Below are 18,266 nucleotides of genomic sequence, written 5' to 3' on the forward strand. Positions count from 1 at the left end.
GTGGCCAAGAAGGTGTGGAGCGCGCGGCGCTTGCTGGTGCTGTTCTTCACGCCGCTCCTGCTGCTGCCGGTGCTCTTCGCGCTCCCGCCCAAGGTACCCCGCCTCTGCCGCCGCGACCCCTCCCTGCCCCGTCGCGGGGGGCCGTGCCACCTGCAGGACCTGCTCCCTCCAAGCTCCTCCGCGCTCTCCCTCTCTTCCCAGCGGCTCCCGGAGGAGCTCGGGTCCCCTGGGACTTCTCATTTCTGCGGCAAAGAGTTCTCCTTCTTGAGCTCCGTGCGGTCCCGATTCGCTGCCACGCATAGCGACCTCATTGTGCGGGGTCCTGAGGCTGTCAGTCCTGAGAGGGGCAGACAGCTTCGTCTTTTCCCCGGCGGAGCGACTCGTGCGTTCGAGAATCGCGGTGTCTGGCAGTTAGTCGTCCAAACCTGCCCCACAGTGCCCCCAGGGACCCCGAGGGCTTTGAGTGCCAAGCCGTGGAGGCTCTCTGAACTTCTGGTGACTCCTCTGTAAAAATCCGGGACATGCCAGGGCCACATGAGACAATCAGGGCTTTGAACCGGTTCATTCTGGGGTGCCCAGACCTGTCCCAGTCCGGTGACCAATCGTGGATTTCTATCCAAACCCAAATCCATTGCCATCGAGTCGATTCTGATCCATAGCGAGCCTCTAGAGCAGCAGTTCTCAACCTGTGGGTCGAGACCCCTTTGAGGGTCAAACGACCCGACCGATTCATAACAGTAGCAAAGTTACAATGATGAAGAAGCAATGACAATCATTTTATGGTTGGGCGTCACCACCACATGAGGAAGTGTATGAAAGGGTCTTGGCATTAGGAAGGTTGAGAACCGCTGCTCTAGAGGGTCTCCGAGGCTGTAAATCTTAGAGGGTCTCGAGGCTGTAAATCTTTACGGGAGCAGACAGTTTTATCCTCCCATGGAGCCATCCAGTGCGCTGGTTGCTCAGGCCCTTGAGCTGATCCTGGGGCCTTGAGCCAGTCTCCTATCTTTTGTTGGTCTGACTTTCTTGACTTGCCGTACAATGGGGCTGTCACTGTGCTAGATACTTAGAACTGATAGGAAGGGTTGAGCAAGAAAGTCGCCTGGGTCCTCGACTAATTTACCTGTCGCCTATGAGGCCCCAGGTCCAGCTCCAGGGAAGACGAGATGACACAGAACCTGTGACGTCCGGTGTAGGGAGAGGGACAGCTTAGTGCTCTGCCCTTTGGGACCGTCTGTGAATCCCGGGGCTTGGTCTGAAGCACACACCCTTTAGAAGGCTCTCTTTCAGAAAGAACCAGATTTTCAAATACCAAATTCAGTGCGGGGCTTAGGAATGTAAGCTTGCTATCTTTGCAGTCAATCACGATGTGCGACCCCAAGGGAGATGCCTGTAGGCCTGATTAAGATTCTGACACACAGCGACCCCTTGTGTGGCAGAGAACAACTGCACCCCAAGGGGTTCTCCACTGTGGCCTTTCGGAAGCAATCACCCGGGAATCCCTTCTTCTGAGGCAACTCCGGACTGGCCATTCACTTAGTAACTGTTGGCACCACCCAGGAACCGAAAGCCCAATAAGTCTGGTGTTTCACTGTGTATTTTGTGCTAGACACTACACTAAGACTGTGCTGCACATGGTCTTCTACAGAAAAATCGGAGGAAGCCAGAGCCCGTGCAAGGCAGGAGCCTGCCAGAGAAGGGAAACACACACACCTCCCGCCGCAGCAAGCAGTGCAAATGTGGTGAAGCCTGAGTGGAAACTTCCCAAGAAAGTTCCCAAAAGAGCAAGACGGTCTGGTCACATTCAGCACTCACAGGTGTCCCTGTATCCATCGCTATGGCTACTGAGGAGGCGGCTGCCAGGAGCTGCCTTCTTTGACAGGTTAGGAAGCGGAGGCTCAGAGAGGTTAGGTGACTTGCCCAAGGGCACACGGCTGGAGTGGACCCAGCATGCAGTCTGTACTTTAACCCACGGTGCTTGACGCTCTCCTTGGCGGTGATTCCCTGGGAACCCCTCCTTGTCCCCTCTAGTTCCCCGGTGGGGCCCCTCTGAGGGCCTCTGTAAGTGGTTATAAGTCAGGGTCTCTGCCCAGGAGGCAGGTGCCGAGTCCTGAGAGCCTGCAGTCAATTCTGACCCCAGGTGGTCCCATGCGTTTCAAAGTAGAACTGGGCCCACAGGGTTTCCCATGACTGTGACCTTGCTGACAAAGAGGGCCATGGCATTCTTCCTTGGCACCACCGGGTAGTTTCAACCTTTAGGTTAGTAGCAAAGTACAAACTACTTGTCTTAGCGCAAACTCACTGTCAACGAGTCAGCGCCGACTCACAGCGACCCTATAGGACAGAGTAGAACTGTCCCTTGAGTTTCTGAAACTTTATGGGGATAGAAAGCCTCATCTTTCTCCCTGGAAGGGGGCTGGTGGTTTCGACCTGCTGACCACACCGTTCGCAGCCCAACTCTTAACTACGACACCACCTTGTGCCAGCCAGGGAAGGCCCTGAAAAAGACCAAACCATCTGTTACTGGTTGATTCAGGCCAGTGGCACCTCCATGTATGTCAGAGGGGAGTGTCCTGCACACAGGTTGCAGTGGCTAGGATCTTTTGCCAATAGACCACCAGGTCTTTCTCCCAGGGCACCTCTGGGTGGCTTGTTTTGCAATGCTTAACTGTTTGTGCCACCCAGGAGCTCATCAGATGGTCTCTGTCTACCTAGCACCTCCCCTTCCCCAACCAAACCCATTGCCACCGAGTCCATGCAGACCCATAGCGACCCTATAGGACAGAGTAGAACTGTCCCTTGAGTTTCCAAGAGTGTAACTGACAGCCCCGTCCTTCTCCCGAGGAGCCACTCGTGGTTTCAAACTGCTGGCCTTGTAGTTAGCAGCCCGGTTTGTAACCCCTATGTCGCTAGGACTCCTTTGTCCCCTCTTTCCCAGATACGAATACTTATGATCACGATTGCCAATGCCTTCTTGGGGTTCGACAGCCCAAAGTTCCTCAACCCAGTGGACACAGGGTGTAGAGAGGAAGTTGCCATTTGTGCTGCTCTGTGACATCGAATCCACACACTGTGGCGCTGCTAGGCAAGTGCAGCCTCAGGAGGACACCGGTCATCTTAGCCGCCCTGCGACAGCTTCCCCTAATCGCTACATGCTGGGCTCCCCCTAGAACTGTGCTTGCTCTGCAAAAGGCACGCCTGCGCAAGTGTCCTCAGACTGCCGCCACCCCCACCCTGAGACTGCCACTTCTGAACCTCTGTCACGCAGAATAACCAGAGCCATCGGTGAGGCTGGTGTGGGGTGGCACAGGTGGGTTCCCACAGTCACATGCACAACTGCTGGGCTATCCGTTCAGGAAGGCTATCCAGGTTGTTGGGTTGTGTGCACCATTTGCAGTATGGTCCGTCCGGAGTGAGACACATCCCCCTTGTGGGTCCTGGCTTCCCAGCTCGAGCATCTCTTAGCAAGACCGATGCTGTTCTGATGTTGTGGGAGTCTGGGTGGCTGGAGGGACGGAGGGTCCTCATGCAGCTGTCCCCTCCTGGCTGGCTCTCTGGCTCACAGGGAGGCTGGGAACAGTGGGGGAGGCGGGGGTGAGGGGACAGTTCTTAATCTGGCCCCGGAAGGCTGCCAGCAGGGAAGCAGTTCTGGAATGCAGGGGTTGCAACTCCCAGCACCCCTGGGGGGCCCCCCTGACTGAAATACAAGACTGCAGACTTGGGAAGTCGAGATGCTCCCAGAAAGTTACAACCCCTTCCCGTCGGTTTCCAGGACTGGCTCATAGGAGCCTGGGGCGTAGCGAATGGAAGTGGACTGGGCAGCCCCACGAAAGCCAGGTTGTTCCAGCACCATGCATTTGCAGAGGCCCAGCCGCTTTGCCTGCCTTGTACCCACGGAGGGCAGATGCGGCCCACTGACCATCTGGTCAAAGTGACTCTCTACGGCTGTGCTGACAGGAGTCTGGGGTGCTCAGGGTAGGGCGGCTGCTGATGTGCAGGCTGATCACTGCACTAGAGCCCCGACAGGCACCCGGCGAGGCTGAGCTGTGATCTGCGCCCCTGGTGTTGAGCTGCACCTTCTCCTAATGGGCCCTATGGGCTAGCAGGGGCCTGGTGCCGGGGCCCTAGATCTTCATAGAAATGTCCACAGTCTCACTTTCTGTGGCCGCTGCCTGAGTCTTGGGGTTGGAGGCTAGAGGGGAGATGTCCATTTCATTCTCGGTTTTGAGGCTTTGGAATCAGGACTGGATTCTCACGCCACACACAAGCCTCATGACCTTGGGCAAGTGAATTCTCTTCTCTGTTTTGTGTTTGTTTGGATTTTTTAAAAACAATTGCTTATAAAATGACAACCGTAATAACGCCTTCCTCCCGCTTCTTACTTGGGCTGAGTGAAATTGTATCTTATCCCTGCCCCGTCCATTTTGATTTTGTGGTTCAATGCTCCCCACCGCTTTCCTAGTCTGCAGAGAAGCACACGAAGGATCAGAGGAGTGGAAAGAACATGGGCCTGAGAGTTAGGCACATCGGGCTTTGGGTCCTGGCTCTGACACCAGGGAGAGAGGAGGTTGGGCTGGGGACTTAGCTTCACTAAGCTTTTGTCTCAGGTGGGGTATTTGCGGAGGGAGAAGGATTCAGGCCCTTGCAAAGGGCTGTTGGGAGCCAGCCCAGAGAACACGCAGGACCCTCAGTGCACTTCTCACATCTATGGGAGTGTATAGTAAAATGATCATAGCTAGACTTTTAAAGATTATCCAACAATATCATTCACATCCGACACAAGTAAAATTTGCCTGAAGATGATTCAAGAATGGTTGTAGCTGTGCATTGACAGGGAACTGCCAGAAATTCAAGCCAGATCCAGAAGAGGATGGGGAAGAGGGGGATATCATTGCTGACATCAGATGGATCTTGGGTGAAAGCAGAGAATACCAGAAAGATGGGCAAACTTGCCAAAAAATGGGGGATTTCTGGAGGAATTTCATTGCACCCACGCATAACTGTGACAACGGCTTAAACAACTGTGACAACGGTTTAAACAAAGGAAGGGGATATTGCGAGGTTTAAAATCAGGAAAGGTAGGGGATGAGACTGTATCCTTTCACCATGTTTGTTCGGTGTGTATGCTGAGCAAATAACCCGAGAGGCTGGGGAGAAGAACAGGGCAGCAGGATGGAAGGGAGGCTCATTAACCGCACGCCATATGCAGATGGCACAGCCTTGTTTGCCGACCGCAAGGAAGACTTGAAACCCTTACTAATGAAGATCGAAGATGACGGCCTTGACGGATAGAAAGAAAACAAAGGCTCCTCACTGCTGGGCCAAGAAGCAACTGAAGGGCCAATGGCGAAACGATGGAGGTGTCAAGCAATTCATTTTGTTGGATCCACATTGAAAAGCCCTGCCAACAGTGGTGAGGAAATCCAGGGGCACATTTCTTTGGGCAAATCTGCAGAAGATCTCTTGAAAGTGTTCAGAAGCCAAGATGCTTCCATGAAGCCTGAGGTTAGCCTGACCCAAGCCAGAGTATTTGTCAATGGTCTCATAGCCATGGGAAACCCGGAGCATGAACCAACCAACCAACCAACCAAACAAAACCCCAAGCAACCAAAACACCCCAAACTCACTGCCATCAAGTCAATTCTAACTCATAGCAACCCTACGGAACAGGGTAGAAGTGCCCCAGTGGGTCTCCAAGACTAACTCTTTTCTAACTCAGAAAACCTCATCTTTCCCCCATGGGGTGGCTGGTAGTTTTGAACTCCTGACCTAGAGGATTCTGAGGGAAGTGAGCAAGGGAGGCATTCGAGACAAGCTAGTACAAAATCGAGACTTTCCTTTGGAAGCAATCAGAAGGAAGAAGACTCAGAAAGGAGAAACCTCGGCAGGCATCCTCTGCTGTCCTTCTGTGGATGAGCTAGAGTCTTCCAGAAGTGACCTCCAGAAGAGGGGGCCTGGTGGCCTGGATGTGCACTTTGCCTGGGGGTGTACCAGATGTGAGGCTGGCCTTGCTCCCCCTAGCAGACCGAGACCCTGGGTGAGCCCTTCCCCTGTAGGACCTTGTCTCTCATCTGCAAGACGAGGAGACGATGTATGTGGCTCTTAAATGCAAGGTCTCCTGGTAGATGGTAGGCTGATGTCCTAATGGCCACACCAAAGATGTTGACTCTCCAGGAAGCCAGGAAAGTTACCTTGGATGGCCAAGGTGCACTGCATATGTGAGTGCAGGACCTTGAAGTGAGGAGGTGGTCTGGCAATTTCTGGGTGGGCCTGATGTCATCACAAGGGTCTTTATAAAACAGGGATGTAGGAGGAGGCGGAAGCAGCCGGTGAGAAGCAATGTGATGAGGGGCCATGAGCCCAAGAATTCAGGTAGTCTCTCCCCAAAAGCCAGACTCACCGCCATCAGGTTGATGCTGACTCGTCGTGACCCTATAGGACAGAGTAGACCTGCCCTGTGGGCTTCTGAGATTGTAAACCTTTATGGGATTAGAAGGCTGTGTCTTTCTCCTGTGGTGCAGCTGATGAATTTGAACTGCTGACGTTGCAGTGACCTCCTATGGCACCAGGGCTCCCTGCGGGTTCGCTAGAAGCTACAAAGGGAGCGAAGCAACTTCTCTTCTAGAACCTCTAGCGCAAGGGTGGGGAACATCTGGCCCTCAGATGTTCCCGCAAATAGTTGCAAAATCAACAAGACCAGCTAATATCACATGCCTAAACCGAAGAAAACAATTCCAGTCATCACGTTAATTAAATGTTTGAAGAGTATGGCCCCAAAATGATGTTATAATTATCCAAATGGCCCTTGGCAGAAAAAAGGTTTACCACGGCTACCTGACTTGACTTTGGCCCAGGGAGAATGATTTTGGACTTGAGACCTCTCAAACAATAAGACAAAAATTTCCAGATATATATATATGCCATATATCTGCATATATATGGTGGAAGATGAAACTTCTGTACAACAAAGAAATTCCTATTTAATAATATCTACTCGAATTATTCAGTTATGTTGGTAACATTTTCCACAGTGTATTGTATTCTTGTTCATTTCATTCTGGTTGTACCATTGCCACCCTTCTAGTTTCCCTGCCCCCTTGGGTTCCCATCTGTGCATTAGCACACTTTTGACCATTTGGTGAAGTTCACATGAGTCTGACTTAACTCGATGTCAGTGAATTGGATTTTTTTCTCTCTTTGGTTTGGCCTCCTAGAGATGATTTTTAAGAGGAACTCATTATCCATGAATGATAGTCTTTATTGGATGAGCCAGTCTGTTATTTTGCTTAAGCAATAATTTGGGGGTCACTAGGAGTCAGCATTGACTCGATGGCAGGGACCGTGGTTTGGCTTTTGGTAAGGTTTAAAGCAGTTCTAGAGTGATAATCTTAGGGGTTCCTGTAGTTCCAACTGGTCCAGTAAGTCTGGACTTTTTAAAAATTTGAGTTCTGATCCACATTTCTTCCCCATTCTATCAGAATCCATCTATTGTGGCCCTTATGAGAGCAGCCATTAATGTTAGCTGGGCACCAGCTAGTCCTTCTGGTCTCTGGGTAGACGAAGCTGTGGTTCAGGCAGACTGTGGTCCTGTGGGCTACTTTCTGCCTTACATCTTTGGTATTCTCTTCATTTGGCTCTGGACTAGTAGAAACCAATAGTGGCATCTTAGCTGGCCACTCAAAAGCTTACGAGAACACACATAGGCTGTTGTAAGCCACTGTATTGCAGGTGATTTATTACCATAGCAATAAGAAATGAATGTATCACAGAGCCTGCACACTGGATTGGTGCTCCCAGGAGGGGGTTTGGGAAGTTCACCCTCCTGTCTGCCTCTGATTTTCAACACAGAAATTGTCCATCTTTCATGGGTGTATCCGAGATAGTGAACCTTCTGAGGGTAGCCTTCCCTTGGCTTAAAGACAGACCCAGTGTGCTCTGATAACAAACAGAGGGTAATTTGGGTGGGCGGGAAGGAAGGTCCTAGATCAGGGGCAGGCACTGAAGCTTTGGGGTCAGCTGACCAGCCAAGAGACTTTCAATATCCAGCAGGTTTGGGAGTGGGGCTGGACGTGGCCAGGGGGAAGGAGAAGGAGGAGCCCTTCTAAGGGGACCAATGATGGAAACAAAAGCCCAGAAGTAGGAATTGCCCTGACTGGGGAGGAACGAGCTGAGCTGTCCTATCAACTGTGCGGCTTGGAGCTTCTGTGCACACAGACCCAGGAGTCAGCAAGCACAACAACAACCATTGATTAGGCACCCACTGAGCACCAGCTCTCTGCCATTCAGTCTGTTCTGGCTCATAGCATCCCTGTAGGACAGAGTAGAATGACCCCTTTGGGTTTCCAGGTCTGCAAATCATAAAGGGACAGACAGCCTGGTCTCGGGTCTCGCGTCCGAGGAGCAGTTGGTGGGTTTGAACTGCTGACCTTGCATTTAGCAGCCCAAGACAGCCCAGGACTCCTGCCAGCTGTGATGCTGGGTGCTCCCTGTGCGTTCTGGCCAATGCTTACAGCACCTCTACATGGCAGCCCCAAGAGGGAGCATGAGCAAGGCTCAGATCCCTGCAATGATGGGCCGAAGGTCACCCCAGGGGTTGGTCTGTGGCCCAGTAACTTGAAATTCAGACTCAGGGCCCAGTCCCACCTTATCTCTCACATGCCTCTCGATCCCTGCACACCAGCCTCCTGGGCTTTTCTCATTCCTACAGACCCGTCTGACGTGTTCCTGCCGCAGGGCCTTTGCACATGCTGTACCCTCTGCCTGGGGGTGCTCTTGCTCTCATCGCCGGCAGCCAGATCCTTTTGGTCATTTGGGTCTGTGTGTCGTGGCATCACCTGCCCCCCTCCTCCCCAGACACTTCCTTCTCAAGCCCACTTGTCCCCCACAGCCAACTTGTCTCTCCCTAAAGCAGTGCCCTGTTTCTTGCTGGAGGCATTGACTCCAATCAGAAAGGACCACACATGTAGCCCCAGGCTGCCCGCTAGGCTAGCTGTGAGAGGAGTCTTAAGGGCAAGGCCCTGTCTGTTTTGCCCCCTGTGGCAGCCCTAGTACCTGGAGCAGTGCTGGGCCCCTCGTAGGCCCTCAGTAAACAAGCGTGGAGTGACCTTATAGCAGTGGGGCATTCTAAAAGACCCCAGCCAGCTTGCCCATCCACCCAAGAATACCTGCGTTGGAATCAGGATGGAATCAGCTCTTTTGCTTGTTAGAGAGAAAGACCCAAGCCCAGAAGGGGCACGGAGACACACATGTCGCAGAACCTGGTGTGTGCCACGTAAGCTCTCGCCCTGCGCGACCCATCCGTCAGTGTGCACCCACACTCTGGGGCCCCGGGGGCCTTTCTTCTGAAGCCCAGCCAACTTTCCGCTTCCCGGGGCTCCTCTCAGATGTGTAAACATGCCGAGTGCTCCCCAGGAATGTGGCGGAGGAGCAAGATCGAGTTTCCTGGCCCAGGCAAACAGGACAGTATGCCCTCTGGACTGATGAGCAGCCGGAAAGTGGCTGGTCTGACCTCCCTGCCGCCCCCCACCTTGAAGTCACACCCCTCCAAGACTGGGGACAAGTCACACACATGCAGCCGGAGCCTCTGCCTTTAGCAGAGCTGCCCCAGGGCCGTGGGGAGACACCCAAAGGAGGCTGCACCATCTCTTCTGAACCTCAAGCCCCTTGCCTGCAAAATGGGCATAATGTGACTGACCCGCTGGGCACATTAGCCCCAGGAGGCACTCAGTGAGGGGCTGCCACTGCTGCTGTGGTGACCTGTAAAATAGGGGCCCCAGGCTCCCCTATTAGGTCACCAGTACACAGAACATGAAAATGAACCCCAGCTGATAGGCATTGGAGAAGGGCTCTCAACGCCAGCACGCCTCTGATCACCAGCCCTGGTGGCTGCTAATCCCCGGTCCCCTTCTCTCTCCCCTCCCTTGGGGGCCCTTATCAGCACTCCGACCTGAGCAAGGGGTTTGATTTCTATAGCATGATGTTGCTTCTCCTACAGTAGTGGTTCCTAATGCTGCGACCCTTTCATACCGTTCCTCATGTGGTGGTGACCCCCCCAACCATACAATTATTTTCGTTGCTATTTTATCACTGTCATTTGCTACTGTTATGAATTGGGCGACCCTGTGAAAGGGTCGTTTGACTTCCAAGGGGGTCTTGACCCATAGGTTGAGAACCACTGTCCTACAGGAAAGGGTTGGCCTCTGGGAGGCTGCAGGAAGAGACCCCTACTTTGTAGAGGTCCAGGGCCATTTGTCCCCTAGCTGCTGTGAAAGACTCTGGGAGAGGGCCACAGGCAGCCCCTCTGTGGCCCTGACGGAGGGCCAGTTCTCAGCACTGCCTGTGCACTTGTCAGCTTACGAACCGCTCGTCCCAGCAGCGACTGCGACGGTTCAAATTTGCAGATGCAGAAACAGAGGTGCAGATTGATGCCCGGGGTCACGTGGCTCAGAAGCAGCAGGGCTGTGCTTTGAAGCATGGCACTCTGGTTCCAGGGCCTGCGCTTCTGTTCCTGAAGGGGCCTGGAGCCTAGCGAATGAGTTCGGCTCAGAGGGACTCAAGTCTGGGGGAAAGCCTGGGTTCTCTGAGGTTGAGCAAGGGCAAAGACGGGAAAGGACGGAATCTAGGAAGGCTTTCTAGAGGAGACTCATTGAGACATTGGCCTGGGAGTCCGAAAGTCGGTGGAGGTGGGGGGTGCAGGGTGGGGGGATGGTTCTCTGGAGGCTGAGCCTGGTGGTTGAGAACTGGGTTACTTGGGCTCAAACTCGAGCTTTTTCCCTAGCTGTGTGTGGTTTGAGACTAGCTCTTACCCTCTCTGTGCCTCTGTTTGTTCCTTTCCCTGGGAAATGGCTACGATGATAATGGGGCCTCCCAAGGTTGAAAAGATGATGTTCACCACGTGTTCAAAAAATACTGGCGATGTTCACAGGCAAAGCCCTTCCTGTGTTTCAGACCTTGGGACAGGCATGTGGGAAGTCCGTGGGTCTCACTTCCACCCAAGTGGACAGACATCGGTAATGTCTGCAGATAGCTCGGGTTGTCCTCTGTGGGAGGGCTGCTATTGGCATCAGGTGGTAGAAGTGTGATGACAGTCAGACACTTGGCAGTGACTAGGACATGCTACAGAAAATTCTTGGGCAGTGCCCAGGCCCAGTGCCCTGCCTGAAGTGTATATTCCTTGGCTCGCCCCCACCCCCTGTGAGGCAGCACCCCTCACATATATGACCATTCCTTGCTGGCATGGAGCGGTGAGGGGCTTGCCAGTGAGTGTGCAGCTCAGCAGTCTGACAGACCTGAGAGGACTAGAACACGGAGGGTGGTCCAGGCAAGACAGAACCAGCCCTGTCCCTCGTCCCTGCTCAGGGCCCAGCGCCATCTGCGCTCCATGGCTCGGGGCTGACCAGGCTCTTCTGCCCTCTCGGTCCCAGTGAGCAGAGTGACCGCCTCTGTTTGTAGGGCGGAAACAAGAGGAGGCCTTGTTCCCTGCCACCCACAGCCCCACCAGTTCCCTGTGGCCTTTATACACTGCACTCTGCTTTGTCTTCCGAAAAGCTGCTTTCCTGCACGCTCTAGGGCCTGGGCCTGGGGTCTGGGGCCCGGCCAGGAAAACTTTCTGTTCCTTTGAGCCACTTCCATACTGTCTGTAGCCTCCCCAGACTTCCCTGGAAAGGGACAGGAATCTAGTCAGCCCAACTGCTCCCAGTGCCCAGCACGGGGAGGGGCGGGGGGGGGGGGGGGGGGCTCTACCGGCCTAGAGTTTAAAACTTCAACTCAGAAGTGTGACCTGGGAAGAGCAGGGTCACCTCTGCCAACATCTGGCACTAGCACCCTGGTCTGTCCGTGGCCCAGTTGCTGCCTCTGCCTGGGGCAGGGAGGGGCGCACTGCGGTTTGGCCAGGGAGGGCCTTCTCACCCGCACAAACTGGCCACCCACTTGGGAGACCTACCTTTGTTTCTGGCTGGGCTTCTTCTCTTGCTCCGGAACCCTCTTTATAGCTTTAGCTTTCTTCCTCTGCAAAAGGGGCTACCTCCCCGCGTTGGTCCCCCCAAGAGTCACTCTGGGGGGCAGCCCTGTGAGACGATGGCCTCCGGCACCCACTTCCCGGGCTCCAGTCTCGCTCTCGTGCTTCTCAGGTGCGTGAACTCGGACAAGCGGCTCGGCCTCTCGGTGCCTCTGCTTTCTCCTCTGTGAGACGGGGATAATGGTGACAGTACTTAGTCCATAGGGGTGTCGTGAAGATGAATCCGCGATGCTCGTGCTTAGAGATCTCTAGTACTTAGGTATATGAATACCTGACCCACAATGGGTATTAGGTAAATGCTTCCTACCCCTATTGATGGAGCCTGGGTGGTATAACGGGTTATCTTAGTTGGGCTACTAATCGCAAGATACGCAATTCGAATCCACCAGCTGATCCTCAGGAAAAAGATGAGGCTCTCTACTCCCATAAAGAGTTACCGCTTTGGAAACCCACAGGGCAGTCCTAACGTAGTCTCTTAGGGTCTCCGCGAGTCAGCATCGACTCGGTGGCTGTGAGTTTAACCTTATGAATGAGCTTGTGGCCCCCGGAGTCAGGGAGTGGTTTGTGAGGGCTGGGGCCTCCCTCCCATCTCACTCCGTGGGCTCTCGGTCCAGTGGTGCTGCCTGTCCGCGTCTCCGTTTCCTCCCCTCTGAGATTAGATGGAGTGCCTCGCCTAGGAGCTGCTTCGGATGCGATGAGGTGGTGCTGAGAACAGCGCTGTGAAAGGCTCTCTGGCGGCTCTCATTCTCTGCCCAGGAATGAGAGATTGTGGACAAGGCCGTGTCAAAAGGTGTTGGAGCAGCACTGTTGGCTGAGCAGCAGGGGCTCAGCCTGAGCTTCCTAACCATATGCCCCTCACCCCCGGGTGCCTGGGACAGGGCCAGCTGGTAACCATAGGGAACTGGAAGTGCCAGGGGCTGGCAGATGCCCAGTGCCCAAGAGAGGCTTTGCAAAGCAGTGGGAGCACCTTATGCAGATGCCCTGCTTGGATTCTGGCTGACCACGTACTGTTTCGTGAGTGGCAACAAGACACTGTTCTCTTTGGCCTCTGCTTTCTGTCCTCTGTCGCATGCAGACCAGGAACCAGGGAAGCCAAGGGGTCTGCAAACAGTAGAGTGCAAAGGGGCATTCTGCCCATCTGGGTCCCAGGGTCCCATTGTGCCCTTCCCCCAAACAAAACCACCCACTGCCTTTGTGCCCATTCAGATTCACAGCCCCCCTGTAGTGGGTTTGGCAGGGGGAGGGGGGGTCTGTATAGGAGTAGCCAGCGTCCTTTTCTCCTCTGGTGGAGAAGGCGGAGAAGCTGGTGGGTTTGAACTGCCAGCCTTGCAGTGAAGCAGCTCAACACCTAACCCACAGAGTCACGCTGGCACGTGGTGGGTGCTTCATAAGTCTGCCGAGTGAGCACAGACTCCGAACAGCTAGCTAGCTCTCCAGCTCCCCTGGCATACCGGGCACGGCAGACAGTGATCGATCGATACTTCATTCAACAAGTGTTCACTGAGCAGCTACTATGTGCTGGCTGCCGTTCTAATGGGACAGGCCAGCGAACCAGACCTTTGCAAGCCCATGTGCTCGTGGAGCTGAACTGCTGACCTTGGGGTCAGCCGAGTCAAGAGCAAGACACTGGAATCCCTGGTACCTCATTCTGATGGGAGAGAGTCAAGCACAAGTGGACCAGAGGGGATGAGTGCTGGCGGCGCAGGCGCAGTCAGGGACGAGGGGCAGTGGGATTTTCAGGAGAAGGGACGAGCTGGACAGAGCTGAAGGGGGTGAAGGTCCGCGCACTGAGTCAACATAAATGAGGAACGTTCCGAGCAAACGAAACAGAAAGTGCAAAGATCATGAAGTGGTTATTCGAAACAGAGCACAAGATCCTCCCCGGTCCTCCTGCCAGCCCTGCCCAGAAGATGTCAGAGGGGGAAACTGAGTCCCGGCCTCTGGGCCCCAGAGTGACTAGGTTGAAAGTCCAGTGCCGGCAGGGGGAGGATTGCACCTCAACGAGAGAAAGGCCCCAGGTGGGTGGCTCGAGAGGGCGAGGGGGAGATGCCTGAGGGGAGCGTTGCTCCCTGAGGCTGGGAGCAGAGGGACTCGCTGGGCTTAGGACAAGGCTGAGGCCCAGCTGCAGGGAAGGTCCCGCAGAGCTTGGGCCTCTTTTCTGGAACAATGTGCTCTGTCTTCCTCGGAGTCCGGCCACTGGGGGCTCCTGGGTCCAGCCCCAGCTCCCTTTCTACCCCCGCCCCCCTGCCTGGCTGGTGAATGGTTAGTGAGGCCCAGGCCACCTGCAGTGCGGGCCGCCCCAGGAGCACTTCTTAATGAATGGCTTACCAGGACTTGAACTTGTCATAACACCTACTAATGAGTCCAGGGGCTAACATGCCCCGGGAGGCTGACGGAGGGAGGCAGCCTGGTCAAGAGGTCCCTGAGGAGCCAACCACCGCCTCCCCCAGATGGACACAGGTGACCCCTGGCTGCTTCTCCGAGCGGGACGAGGGAGCCTTGGGCTGGAAATCAAAGGCCAGATTCTGTGCTGCCTCAGCTACTCCCCGCCTCCCCCCCCCCCCACTGGGGCTCCTCCGGAGCTTGTCTTGAGCAGAGCCCTCGCAGCCTCGTCTGCCCCTGGGGAAAGTGAACACACTCCAATCCGCTCTGCTGAGCCTCAGGGCTGGACACAGACACGAGGAAGTGAAAGTGCCCGTCATGGCATGATTGAAGGTCTGCTCTTTCATATCCTGGCCCCAGCTTCTCCTGCTACAGTCCTGCCACGGGCCCCAAAGGGAAAGGGGCCTCCTGGGGCCCTGTCTCCCAGGGGCTGGTTTCAGGCCAGGGTTCCTCTTGGCTTTTGCAGTGAGGATGCCTCTTGGAGTTCTCTCTCATCTTGCCAAGCCGGGTCCTTTCCCAAGACCTATATGTCCGCGTCAAACCCCCTTCCCTCTGGAGCCACATCTGGATGTCCGTATCTGAGGTCATGGCAGAGGACTTGGGGTGTACCTGAGAGCCAAACCCTCGTGAGTGTGAAGGGCTGGGCCCGCACCTGCACCCGGCAAGTGCTGGCTGTCACCCTCGCCATCGTCCTGGCCCTGGTGGCTGCAACCAGGGTCCAGGGCCAAGGTGTGTACGCCAATAAAGGCACAGGTGAACTAATGCATCTCAAAGACCTGGCTTGGTGCCTGACATCAAGAACCACCACTAAGCCACAGCGTTATGAGGCTCCAGCTGCTTTCTCTTCTCACTACTGGCCACCATCTGGCAGTGTGACCTCAGGCAGGTCCGGCCAGCTCTCAGACTGGGAGGGTAGCCATCACTTCCTCATGGTGTGGGGGGATGGGACTAAGGGAAGCTCATGGGGAGGGCTCCGCCCAGCTTGATGCTCTCTTGAGTGGTGATGCCCTAGGATCTGGGGTGGGGTGGGGTGGGGGAAATGACCCCAGCATCCTATGGCTTTTTAAAAAAAAGCATTTTATTAGGGGCATCCTATGGCTTTTACAGTGAGGATGTCTCATAGGTTCTCCATGGTCTGGTCTGGCCAGGCTGGGTCTCCCTTCCCTAGACCCACTGCGTGTGCCAAACTCCCTTCCCTTTGGGACTGTATCCGTGTGCCATTTAGAATCATTCCCCAAAACGCCCCAAACCAAACTGAAAGCCAGTGAGTTGGTGCCGACTCATGATGGCCCTGAAGCGCAAGGTAGACGTGCCCCTGTGGGTGTCTGAGGGAGTCAAAAGCCTTGTCTTCCTCCCAGGACCCCTGAAGTGGCTCTCACATCATGGGAATGAAAGTCCCAGCATGCAGATGGCCAGGGCTGTACTCAAAGTCTCAGAGGTGGTCAGCAGGAGGTCACATGATAGCCCTAACCCTAACCCTAACCCTAACCCTACCCCTACTCCTACACCATGCGCACAAGAGCAGGCCCCCTGTTACCGTTCGAAGCCCCCGGCTGGTCTGCTGGTGATTCGGAAGAGAAGGCTTTCTATTCCTGTAAAGATGTGCCATTTCAGAAGTCCATAGGGTCACTGCAAGTCAGAATGGACGCGGTGGCAGTGAGTTTTTGAGATGTGTGCCTATCAACACACACACACACACACACACACACACACACACACACACACACACACACACCATTGATGCCAAGGTTCCAGGTCACATCTGCATGGCTCTATCCCAACAAGACGGGTTTAAACCCGTCTCTAGGCTCCCCGGACGGCAGCAGACTAGTCCTCTCCACGTCTCCGTCCCGTTAGGGCGCCTTGAGGACACCACGTCTGTTCAGACGTGCCTTTGGAGGGGGTCTGCAGGGTGGGCCGGTGCCATCAAAAGCAGAGACGTCAGCTCAGAAGGGGCTGGTGACAGGGGCTGGGGCTTCTGAGGGGTCATCCGAGAGAGTTTTCTCAAAGACAGAAGACACTCACCGGGGTCATTGGAAGACGTGTTTGAAAACGTTCAAAACTGTACTGGTGAAAGGGAAAGGTCTGGCAAGTTGAGTCAAGGAATCCCCCCCCCCACCCCAAGAATTTTCTTTCTTTCTTTCCCCACACAGGACAACGCCCTTGCTCATTCTTTGAGCACAGTGTGGGCTGTCCTGTGAGGGTTTCCCTGGGAAACCTTACCTCTGCACCCCCGCCCTGATCTTGCCCCTTCAGACTTCTGTTTGAACTCTGAACTCAAAGGTGATTGGAACCAAAGCACACGCTCTCCGACACCCGAGGAGGCCCAAACCACCGTGGGCCGAGCAGCCTCGCTCGCCGTCATGCCGAGAGCGTTGGAAAGTGGGTGACGGCGATGTAGTTCGGTTAAAAGCGAGCACCTTATCATTTGCTCTCCCTTTGGACCTATTTTAAAGTTGCTCTAATTTTTATGGCTTTCTACTTTCTTTTCGATGGAGGGTTTTCTCTGTATTACTGTGATTGTTGTTAGTGTTTTCCTGTATATGAAATCCAGGATAAGTAAATCTGTAGAGATAGTCCTTAATGGTTTCTTGGGGAGGGGGTGGGATAACTGGGAAGGGTGGGGAGAAGTGGGGAGCTACTATCTGTGAGTACAAGAACAAAGAAAATGTTCCACAATTGATTGTGGTGAGGATTATACGACTCTTCTTGATGTGATGGGACTGTTGAATTGTCCAATATGTGGATTATGTCCCAATAAAACTGTTTGACAGGGAAAAAATTTAATTCAGTCACATGTTCTAGGAAGTGGTAGAGACAGGATTCAAACCCAGGCACTATGGCACTGGACACCAAGCTTGTTGTAACCTGTAGGTTCCTCTGCTGCTTATTAATGGGTCCCGATGGCAGCCCTACCTCCCAGCTCCCCGGCCGGCTTCTCACGGGGTGCCCATCCTCTAGGCACTGTGCCACTATGGTGACACTGGCAGGGCCATCGGTCCATGTCATCTGTGAGTCTCCACCGGGACTCTCAGCAGCTTGCTCAAGATGCTAAGCCACAGTGACTTTGTACCCATCGTCATCTTGGCTGCTTCCTGGGTCTGCCTCTCCTTCTGTCTGCCCAATCCAAACTTGGCAGGACAAGCAGGGACTCCTGGGTCTTAATAATATCATCTGCCTTGCTGGACCCACACGGCCCCAGCTCTAGATATTCCTGGGTAGAGGACACCATGGATGACTGGCCCCAGGCTGCTCCCCAAATGACTGGCCAACATCTCTCTGTCTGGAGAGGATGGGTCCCTGCAGGAGCCTGGTCACAGCCTACGGTGCCCGTGGCAACCCAGCAGGGAGGCAGGCTTGGCCAGAAGGGTTGGTGGCGATGGATACGGTGTCTGGAACCTTCCTGGCCCCAGTCTCAGGGAGAACAGACCAGTTCTTTTTCTTTCCTTTCCTGAGAGAGAGGAGGCAGGCTGCGTGCCATGAGAAAGCTGCCGGGAATCCTTGCCCTGCTCACAAACGAACCAGCAGACCAGGCAAGGACTCTCTGCTTCTCCCTCTCACCTCCGCCGCCGGGCTTACCTGCAGACCTTAATCCCTATGATCATGATGACCTAACAGCCTGAGAAACTGGGGTTGCTTCTTCTGGGGATGACAAGGCTCTCTGTTTGAACTCCAGCCCCTGGAGTGTATGGCTGGGTTGAGCTGGGCTGGGGCAGGGGTATAGCCGAGCACCTCCACCCCCTGCCCTTGCTCCCAACCAAGCCCATGCCCGGGCGAGGCAAGTGTCTGAGCCATTTGAGGGACAGTGTGGAAGGAGGTACTCACTGTCAGAGCCCAGCCTGACCACTAGTCAGAGACCCTGGCAGTTCAA

The 18,266-nt window shown here is 54.6% G+C and overlaps 1 protein-coding gene across 2 annotated transcripts in view; it reads left to right on the forward strand.

Moving 5' to 3' along the window:
• The first annotated feature begins 6 nt into the window (after positions 1-6).
• Positions 7-18,266, forward strand: part of SLC13A3 (solute carrier family 13 member 3) — an 83,664-nt gene continuing 65,404 nt past the window's right edge. The window contains exon 1 of one of the 2 annotated variants that reach the window (XM_045295139.1): positions 7-93. The gene's annotated coding sequence lies outside the window, so the exon portion shown is untranslated. The remainder of the gene's footprint in view (positions 94-18,266) is intronic. The other variant, XM_045295138.1, reaches the window with a different exon arrangement.

This window comes from Echinops telfairi, unplaced genomic scaffold (assembly GCF_000313985.2).
Source record: "Echinops telfairi isolate 266 unplaced genomic scaffold, ASM31398v2 ScPeMD7_5592;HRSCAF=6446, whole genome shotgun sequence".
NCBI classification, from domain to species: domain Eukaryota; kingdom Metazoa; phylum Chordata; class Mammalia; order Afrosoricida; family Tenrecidae; genus Echinops; species Echinops telfairi.